Genomic DNA, 10,224 nt, shown 5'->3' on the forward strand with positions numbered 1-10,224 from the left:
GGTTATTTGACTGACTGACTGGCATTACCTTATCAGGTTATTTGACTGACTGGCATTACCTTTATCAGGTTATTTGACTGACTGACTGACATTACCTTTATCAGGTTATTTGACTGACTGGCATTACCTTTATCAGGTTATTTGACTGACTGACTGGCATTACCTTTATAAGGTTATTTGACTGACTGACTGGCATTACCTTTATCAGGTTATTTGACTGACTGACTGGCATGACCTTTATAAGGTTATTTGACTGACTGACTGGCATGACCTTTATAAGGTTATTTGACTGACTGACTGGCATGACCTTTATAAGGTTATTTGACGGACTGACTGGCATGACCTTTATAAGGTTATTTGACTGACTGACTGGAATGACCTTTATAAGGTTATTTGACTGACTGACTGGCATGACCTTTATAAGGTTATTTGACTGACTGACTGGCATGACCTTTATAAGGTTATTTGACTGACTGACTGGCATGACCTTTATAAGGTTATTTGACGGACTGACTGGCATGACCTTTATCAGGTTATTTGACTGACTGGCATTACCTTTATCAGGTTATTTGACTGACTGACTGGCATTACCTTTATCAGGTTATTTGACTGACTGACTGGCATTACCTTATCAGGTTATTTGACTGACTGGCATTACCTTTATCAGGTTATTTGACTGACTGGCATTACCTTTATCAGGTTATTTGACTGACTGGCATTACCTTTATCAGGTTATTTGACTGACTGACTGGCATTACCTTTATCAGGTTATTTGACTGACTGACTGGCATTACCTTTATCAGGTTATTTGACTGACTGACTGGCATGACCTTTATAAGGTTATTTGACTGACTGACTGGCATGACCTTTATAAGGTTATTTGACTGACTGACTGGCATGACCTTTATAAGGTTATTTGACGGACTGACTGGCATGACCTTTATCAGGTTATTTGACTGACTGGCATTACCTTTATCAGGTTATTTGACTGACTGACTGGCATTACCTTTATAAGGTTATTTGACTGACTGACTGGCATTACCTTTATAAGGTTATTTGACTGACTGACTAGCATTACCTTTATCAGGTTATTTGACTGACTAACTGGCATTACCTTTATCAGGTTATTTGACTGACTGACTGGCATGACCTTTATAAGACAAAAACAGAATTACCTGGAAAAACTCAGCAAGTCTGGCAGCATCGGCGGAGAAGAAATCAGTTAACGTTTCGAGCCTTCATGGCCCTTTGGCAGAACTGGAGCTTTTAGCTTTTTGTTATGACCTTTATAAGGTTATTTGACTGACTGACTGGCATCACCTTTATCAGGTTATTTGACTGACTGACTGGCATTACCTTTATCAGGTTATTTGACTGACACTGGCATTACCTTTATCAGGTTATTTGACTGACTGACTGGCATGACCTTTATAAGATTATTTGACTGACTGGCATTACCTTTATCAGGTTATTTGACTGACTGACTGGCATGACCTTTATAAGATTATTTGACTGACTGACTGGCATGAACTTTATAGGATTATTTGACTGACTGGCATTACCTTTATCAGGTTATTTGACTGACTGGCATGACCTTTATAAGGTTATTTGACTGACTGACTGGCATGAACTTTATAGGATTATTTGACTGACTGGCATTACCTTTATCAGGTTATTTGACTGACTGACTGGCACTACCTTTATCAGGTTATTTGACTGACTGACTGGCATGACCTTTATAAGGTTATTTGACTGACTGACTGGAATGACCTTTATAAGGTTATTTCACTGACTGACTGGCATCACCTTTATCAGGTTATTTGACTGACTGACTGGCATTACCTTTATCAGGTTATTTGACTGACACTGGCATTACCTTTATCAGGTTATTTGACTGACTGACTGGCATTACCTTTATCAGGTTATTTGACTGACTGGCATGACCTTTATAAGGTTATTTGACTGACTGACTGGCATTACCTTTATCAGGTTATTTGACTGACTGGCATGACCTTTATAAGGTTATTTGACTGACTGACTGGCATGACCTTTATAAGGTTATTTGACTGACTGACTGGCATTACCTTTATCAGGTTATTTGACTGACTGGCATGACCTTTATAAGGTTATTTGACTGACTGACTGGCATGACCTTTATAAGGTTATTTGACTGACTGGCATTACCTTTATCAGGTTATTTGACTGACTGACTGGCATTACCTTTATCAGGTTATTTGACTGACTGGCATGACCTTTATAAGGTTATTTGACTGACTGACTGGCATGACCTTTATAAGGTTATTTGACTGACTGACTGGCATTACCTTTATCAGGTTATTTGACTGACTGACATTACCTTTATCAGGTTATTTGACTGACTGACTGGCATGACCTTTATAAGGTTATTTGACTGACTGACATTACCTTTATCAGGTTATTTGACTGACTGACTGGCATGACCTTTATAAGGTTATTTGACTGACTGACTGGAATGACCTTTATATGGTTATTTGACTGACTGACTGGCATTACCTTTATCAGGTTATTTGACTGACTGGCATTACCTTTATAAGGTTATTTGACTGACTGACTGGCATTACCTTTATCAGGTTATTTGACTGACTGACTGGCATTACCTTTATCAGGTTATTTGACTGACTGACTGGCATTACCTTTATCAGGTTATTTGACTGACTGACTGGCATTACCTTTATCAGGTTATTTGACTGACTGACTGGCATGACCTTTATAAGGTTATTTGACTGACTGACTGGCATTACCTTTATCAGGTTATTTGACTGACTGACTGGCATGACCTTTATCGGGTTATTTGACTGACTGACGGGAATGACCTTTATCAGGTTATTTGACTGACTGACTGGCATTACCTTTATCAGGTTATTTGACTGACTGACTGGCATTACCTTTATCAGGTTATTTGACTGACTGACTGGCATCACCTTTATCAGGTTATTTGACTGACTGACTGGCATTACCTTTATCAGGTTATTTGACTGACTGACGGGAATGACCTTTATCAGGTTATTTGACTGACTGACTGGCATTACCTTTATCAGGTTATTTGACTGACTGACTGACTGGCATTACCTTTATCAGGTTATTTGCGGAATCCTTGGTTTTATTTTTGGCGACACGGAGCAAAAAAAGCAATTATTTTATAGGTGAACTTTTGGAAAGCTCCAGTTCCCCTTCAGCTGGACTCTTCTGTCCAACTCTCTGGACCGCACTTTGGGAATGACGTGAAGGCACTAGAGAGGGTGCAGGAAGGTTTCAAGAGAATGGTTCCGGGGATGAGGGGCCTCAGTGAGATGGATTAATTGGAGGCGCCGGGATGCTGTTCTCCTGGGAGAAGAGAAGAACGAGGTGAATCTTGATCGACGATCATGAGGAGCCCTGGTGGGAGCAGATGGGCAGAACCCCGTTCCCCTTGGGCGGGGGGGTGAAGGGTCGAGAACCAGAGGACACCCGTGTGAGGTGAGGGGGGGGTGGGCAAAGAAACGACAGCGACGAGAGGCGGAACGTTTCTGCGCAGCGAGCGATTGGGGGGGTCTACAATGTGCCGTCTGAGAGTATGGAGGGGAGGCAGGTTCGATCGTGGCTTTTTTTTCCCCCTTTATTCTTTCATGGGATGCGGGTGTCGATGGCAAGGCCACAGCATCTCTTGACGTTATGGTCCTCCCTCCTTGCCTTGGTGTTCCGCTCTGCCTCCCTCCCTCCCTCCAAAGTTGTATTCGGCCTTTAGGCCTCGGGCCTGGCAGGCTCCAGACCCCTACGCCCGGGGTAGCTGCAGCAGGCTTCAGGTGTCAGCCCCTGGGCAGGAACTGGCTGCTCGGCCCGTTGCTAATTGTCCTTGGATTGCCGAGTGCCAGCCGGGGCCTGCTCTGCAGCCTCCTCCACACTGCCCAGGGCGGTTCAGAGTCGGCGGCATTGCTGCGTGGGGCCTGGAGACACTCATAGGCCAGGCCAGGCCAGACGGGCGAAGGATGGCCCGACTTCCCTCCCCTAAAGGGCCTTGGTGAACACATGTCCGCAAGCTGTCACCGACCCACCCTGACGGAGGCCAGCTGATCCTTCGGAAAATTCCAGATGCCGTTTGTTGAATTTTTAAACCCCGCCAGCAGCCCCGGTGGGATTTGAACCCAGGGCGCGAGCTCGGGGCCCTCTGGATCGCCCGCCCGGTGACATCGGCAACGATGCCGCTGCCCTGGAAACGGAGGAGTTGGCGGAGCTGCGGGAGAAAGGGAGGAACTGAGTCCCTCCTGGAGAGGGGCGGGCATGGATTAGATGGGCCGAGTGCCTGTGCGGTGACCGCTCCGTGGCTCCGCAACGAGAGGCGGTTCTGATCTGCGTCCAAAGCTGAGGGACTTGTGAATGGAGCCAATTTGCAATAAATGAATTAACTTTACCTCCATCGCATATTAATCCTTTGGCCCAACACCCCCTCCCACACCCACTGCCCACAACCCCACACACCCCTGCCCACGCACTTCCTTCGCTGGCTGGGCCAGCACTTATTGCCCGTCCCTAATTGCCCCTCGAGAAGGTGGTGCTGAGCTGTCTTCTTGAACCGCTGCAGTCCATGTGGTGTAGGTACACCCACAGTGCTGTTAGGGAGGGAGTTCCAGGATTTTGACCCAGCGACAGTGAAGGAACAGCCGATATATTTCCAAGTCAGGATGGTGAGTGACTTGGAGGGGAACTTCCAGGTGGTGGTGTTCCCAACTATCTGCTGCTCCCACTACCATGAACGTTTATTTTCTTCAATAACCTTTGATGTGGCTCCTTATCAATTGCCTTTTCGAAATCCGAGTACAGCAGGTCTACAGGCTCCCCTTTATCCGCCGCACATGTTCCTCCTTCAAAAGCTCCAATAAATTGGTTAAACATGATTTCCCTTTCACAAAACAATACTGACTCTTCCCTATTACTTGAAGCTCAACGCAAACTGGAGGAACAGCACCTCATCTTCCGACTAGGTACTTTACAGCCTTCTGGACTGAATATTAAGTTCAACAATTTCAGATCATGAACTCATCCCCACCCCCTTTCCAATCCCCCTTTTCCCAAATATTTATATATATTTTTCTTCTCCCACCTATTTCTATTATTTTTAAATTTATTTCGATCTATTGTTTTATCTGCACCTTTTAGCCTATTTCGATCCCTTCCCCCTACCCCATCCCCACTCGGGCTATCTGTACCTTGCTCATCCTGCTTTCTACCCTTAACGTCCCCATTAGCACATTCCTTAGCTAATATCACCACCGTCAACACCCCCTTCTCCTTTTGTCTATGACACCTTTGGCAATCTCTTCTTTGCCTCCACCTATCACTGGCCCTCTATCCAGCCCTACCTGTCCCACCCCCCTCAACCAGCTTATATTTCATCTCATTTCTATATTTCCTTAGTTCTGATGAAGAGTCATACGGACTCGATACATTAACTGTGTTCCTCTCTGCAGATGCTGTCAGACCTGCTGAGTTCTTCCAGCTATTTTTGTTTTTGTTAACCTCCTTAATGATTGATTCGAACAACTTTCCCACAACTGATGTCAAGCTAACTGGCCTGTAGTTTCCTGTTTTCTGCCTCCCTCCCTTCTTGAATACAGGGATTATATTTGCTACTTTCCACTCTGATGGAACCTTTCCAGAATCTAGTGCATTTTGGAAAATGAACACCATTAGCTACCTCATTAACCACCTCTTTTAAGACCCGAGGATGAAGTTTATCGGGACCCGGAGACTTGTCAGTCCGCAACGCCATTAGTTTGCTCAGTACCGCTTCCCTAGTGACTATAATTTCACCAAGTTCCTCCATCCCTTTCACCTCCTATAGCTATTACCGGAATGTTTTTTGTATCCTCCAAAGCGAACACAGAAGCAAAATATTTGTTCATTTCTTCTGCTATTATCTGCTGTTAACTCCCCATTGTCACTGACCAACACTCACTTTACTTACTCTTTCCCTTTTTAAATACCTGTAGAATCTCTTGCTATCCATTTTTACATTTCTAGCTAGCTTTCTGTCAGACTCTAATTTATTTCTCCCGCTTAACCTTTTAGTCATTCTCTGCCCTTCTTTATATTCTGACCAATCATCTGTCACGTCACTCATCTTTGCGCAGTTATATACTTTTTTGTTAAGCATGATGTTTCCCTGAACTCCTTTAGGATGGTGGGTCCTCTCCTTAGAGTTTTTCTTTACAGTAGGAATGTACTTACTCTGAGAATTCAGAAATATCCCCTTAAATGTCTGCCACTGCTTCTCTATTGATCTTATCCTCTAGCCTCGTATGCCAGTTCACTTCAGCTAGCTCAGCTTTCACGCCTACATAGTTGCCCTTATTTAAGTTTAAAATACTAGTCTTAGACCCACTCTTCTCCCTTTCACATTGGATGTAAAATTTAATCATATTGTGGTTGCTTCTACCTGGGGGTGCATTCACTCCGAGATCATTAATTAATCCTGTCACGTTACACAATATCAAGTCTAATATAACCTGCTGTCTGATTGGCTCCTGAACATGCTGCTCCAAGAAGCTATCTCAAAAGCATTCTAAGAACTCCTTTTCCAGGCTACTGCTGGCAATCTGATTTTTCTAGTTAATATGTAGATTAAAATTACCCATGATTATTGCCGTCCCTTTATCACAAGCACACAATATTTCCTCTTGAATACTTTGTCCTACACTGTGGCTACTGTTAGGGGGCCTGTCGACCACTCCCATGAATGGCTATTTTCCCCTATTATTCCTCATCTCCACTCAAACCGATTCTACATCCTGATCTCCTGATCCAAGGTCATCTCTAACTATTGCACCAATGCCCTCTTTGATTAACAGTGCTACCCCTCCACCTTTACCGAGCTTCCTATTCTTCTTGAATGTCATGTACCTCTCAATATTCAGGGCCCAATCCTGGTTGTCCAGCAGCCACATCTCCGTAATTGCTATCAGATCAAATTTATTTACTTCTGTGTGGATCATCAATTCATTTCCATTCTTATGAATGCTACGTGCATTCAGATAGGGAGCCTTCAGTCTTGACTTTTTGTTACGTTTGTAAGATCTAGTCTTGGCTGTTGATGTATTCTTTGGTTTTTACTGTCTGTCCCTTCCTGTCATTCTCTGACCCTCAGGTGTAGACCGTCCCAGCCCGGTTCAGGCGTAAACCGTCCCAGCGTGGTTCAGGTGTAAACAGTCCCAGCCCGGTTCAGGTATAAACCGTCCCAGCTCGGTTCAGGTGTAAACCGTCCCAGCGCGGTTCAGGTGTAAACCGTCCCAGCGCGGTTCAGGTGTAAACCATCCCAGCCCGGTACAGGTGTAAACCGTCCCAGCCCGGTTCAGGTGTAAACTGTCACAGCGCGGTTCCGGTGTAAACAGTCCCAGCCTGGTTCAGGTATAAACCGTCCCAACGCGGTTCAGGTGTAAACTGTCCCAGCTCGGTTCAGATGTAAACAGTCCCAGCTCGGTTCAGGTGTAAACCGTCCCAGCCCGGTTCACGTGTAAACCGTCCCAGCCCGGTTCAGGTGTAAACCGTCCCAGCGTGGTTCAGGTGTAAACCGTCCCAACGCGGTTCAGGTGTAAACCGTCCAGCCCGGTTCAGGTGTAAACTGTCACAGCGCGGTTCCGGTGTAAACAGTCCCAGCCTGGTTCAGGTATAAACCGTCCCAACGCGGTTCAGGTGTAAACTGTCCCAGCTCGGTTCAGATGTAAACAGTCCCAGCTCGGTTCAGGTGTAAACCGTCCCAGCCCGGTTCACGTGTAAACCGTCCCAGCCCGGTTCAGGTGTAAACCGTCCCAGCGCGGTTCAGGTGTAAACCGTCCCAACGCGGTTCAGGTGTAAACCGTCCAGCCCGGTTCAGGTGTAAACCGTCCCAGCGCGGTTCAGGTGTAAACCGTCCCAGCCCGGTTCAGGTGTAAACCGTCCCAGCGCGGTTCAGGTGTAAACCGTCTACTGTTTTACTCTTAGATTTGTACTCTCTGTCCCTTCCTGTCACAGACTGTTTATCATTTCCCATATTCGTACCGTTCTCCCTTGCCTTGTCTCTACTCTTTGGTTTGCCACATCTTCCCAAATTTGATCCCTTGCCCACATGATTTACTTTAAAACCTTCTCTACTTTCCTAGTTATGTGGCTCGCTAGAACATCAGTCCCAGCACGGTTCAGGTGAAGACCATCCCAACCGTACAGCTCCCACTTTCCTCAGTATTGGTGCCAGTGCCCCACGAACTGAAACCCACTTCTCCCACACCAGTGTTTGAGCCACGGGTTCATTTATCTAATCTTATTTGCCCTCTGGCAATTTTCAGGCAGCTCAGGTAATGACCCAGGGATTATTACCTTTGAGGTTCAGCTTTTTAATTTAGTACCTAGTGCCTCATACTGGATATGCAGAACCTCTTTCCTAGTTCCTTCTACGTCATTGGTACCTACATGGACCAAGACAACTGGATCCTCTCCCACCCACTATAAGTTCCTCTCCAGCCCTGAGCAGATGTCCCGAACCCTGGCACCGGGCAGACAACACAACTGTCTGGACTCTCGCTCTTTGCTGCAGAGAACAATGTCAATCCCCCTCACTAAACTGTCCCCTACTAACACTACATTCCTTTTTCCTCCCCCCCACTTGGATGGCTCCCTGTACCATGGCGCCATGGTCAGTTTGCTCATCCACCCTGCAGCCCCCACTCTCATCCAAACAAGCTGAGTGAACCTCAGACCCGTAGGACAATTGCAAAGGCTCACACTCCTGCCTTCTGGGTCCCCTTACCTGCCTCACTCGCAGTCACATCCTCCCGTCACTGATCACTGACCAAATCAGAAGACCCTGTCCTAAGTGGTGTGACGGCCTCCTGGTACAAAGCATCCAGGTAACTTTTCCACTTCCTGATGCATCAGTGTCTGCAGCTCAGCCTCCAGCTCGATGACTCTGAGCCAAAGTTCCTCGAGCCGCAGACTATTGCTGCAGATGTGTTTGCCCTGGATCATAATGTTATCCAGGAGCTCCCACATGCTACAGCCTCGACACATCGCCGGTCCCGCCATCCTTAATGCGTCTTAATTAATGACTTAATTATATTATTCACTTACTTGTTTTCCTTTATTTACATGTATTTTATAACCGTACCACCAATTTGTATTATTTTCAAAACTAGTACCCATCAAAGCACCTGGACTAACTGGCTTTAATCCAATGAAGACACACCCACAGACTAAACCTCTATTTTAAAAGAAAAATATTTCCCAAAATATTATATACATTAATAGCTTCATGACACCATGAATTGAAATCTGGCACACACCACTCTTTGAGCCACGTGTTTAATTCCCTAATCTGCTTGACCCTATACCAGTTAGCACATGGCTGAAGTGGCATATCAGGATGCATCATGGGATAGCCCAAGATTGGCCAAGTTGCAGATATAAGTCTTAAAAGTGTTTGCAGTTAAAAAAAACAAAGCGGAATGGATATGACCTTTTGGCCAGGCCAGGAAGTTGATGACTAGACAAGATGAAAAGCTAAAGAACAGGTTTGGGTCAGAATAAAATAAGTTGATGGGTGGTCTATGGATTATACTGCAACAAACTGAATTGCTTAACCTCAGGGTCAAGCTGAGATATGCAGACGACTTGGCGCAGCAGCAAACTATCAAGATGGATAAGTAAAGTTCACGTTCTGGAATGAACTGTGGACATCGTTTGTGCTAAATGTCAGGTCGTCCTGTGATTGTTTTATAAATTTCTCTGTAACTGCAGAGGTAACGAACGGGTCATTTCAAGTTTATGTTGTAAACTCCTTTGTAATTACGGATGAAACAAATTAGACGTACAAGATAAGAATGTTGTGAGTTAATGATGAGTTATCCCAAAGATGGTATATATAACCACCAGAAACTGTAACTTCGAATTGCGTTTTAGAGCATTCTGAATGGGTACTTCCCCTGTGTGCACACTTGGACTGAATAAAAATGCTGCTTGACTCCACTTACAGTTGACTCCGTGCCGAGTGTCTTTCAGATACTCCACAACATGGCTCAGGTAACAATCCAGAGATAATCGCCTCTGATGTTCTGCATTTTAATTTGGACCCTAACTCCTCAAACCCGCTCAGCAGAGCATCATTCATTGTTCCACCCATGTCATTGGTTCCCACAAGGACCATGATGACTGGAGCCTCCTCCTCCCACTCTAGGTTTATCT

Source organism: Cetorhinus maximus, chromosome 23, assembly GCF_964194155.1.
Source record: "Cetorhinus maximus chromosome 23, sCetMax3.hap1.1, whole genome shotgun sequence".
Taxonomy (NCBI): Eukaryota; Metazoa; Chordata; class Chondrichthyes; order Lamniformes; family Cetorhinidae; genus Cetorhinus; species Cetorhinus maximus.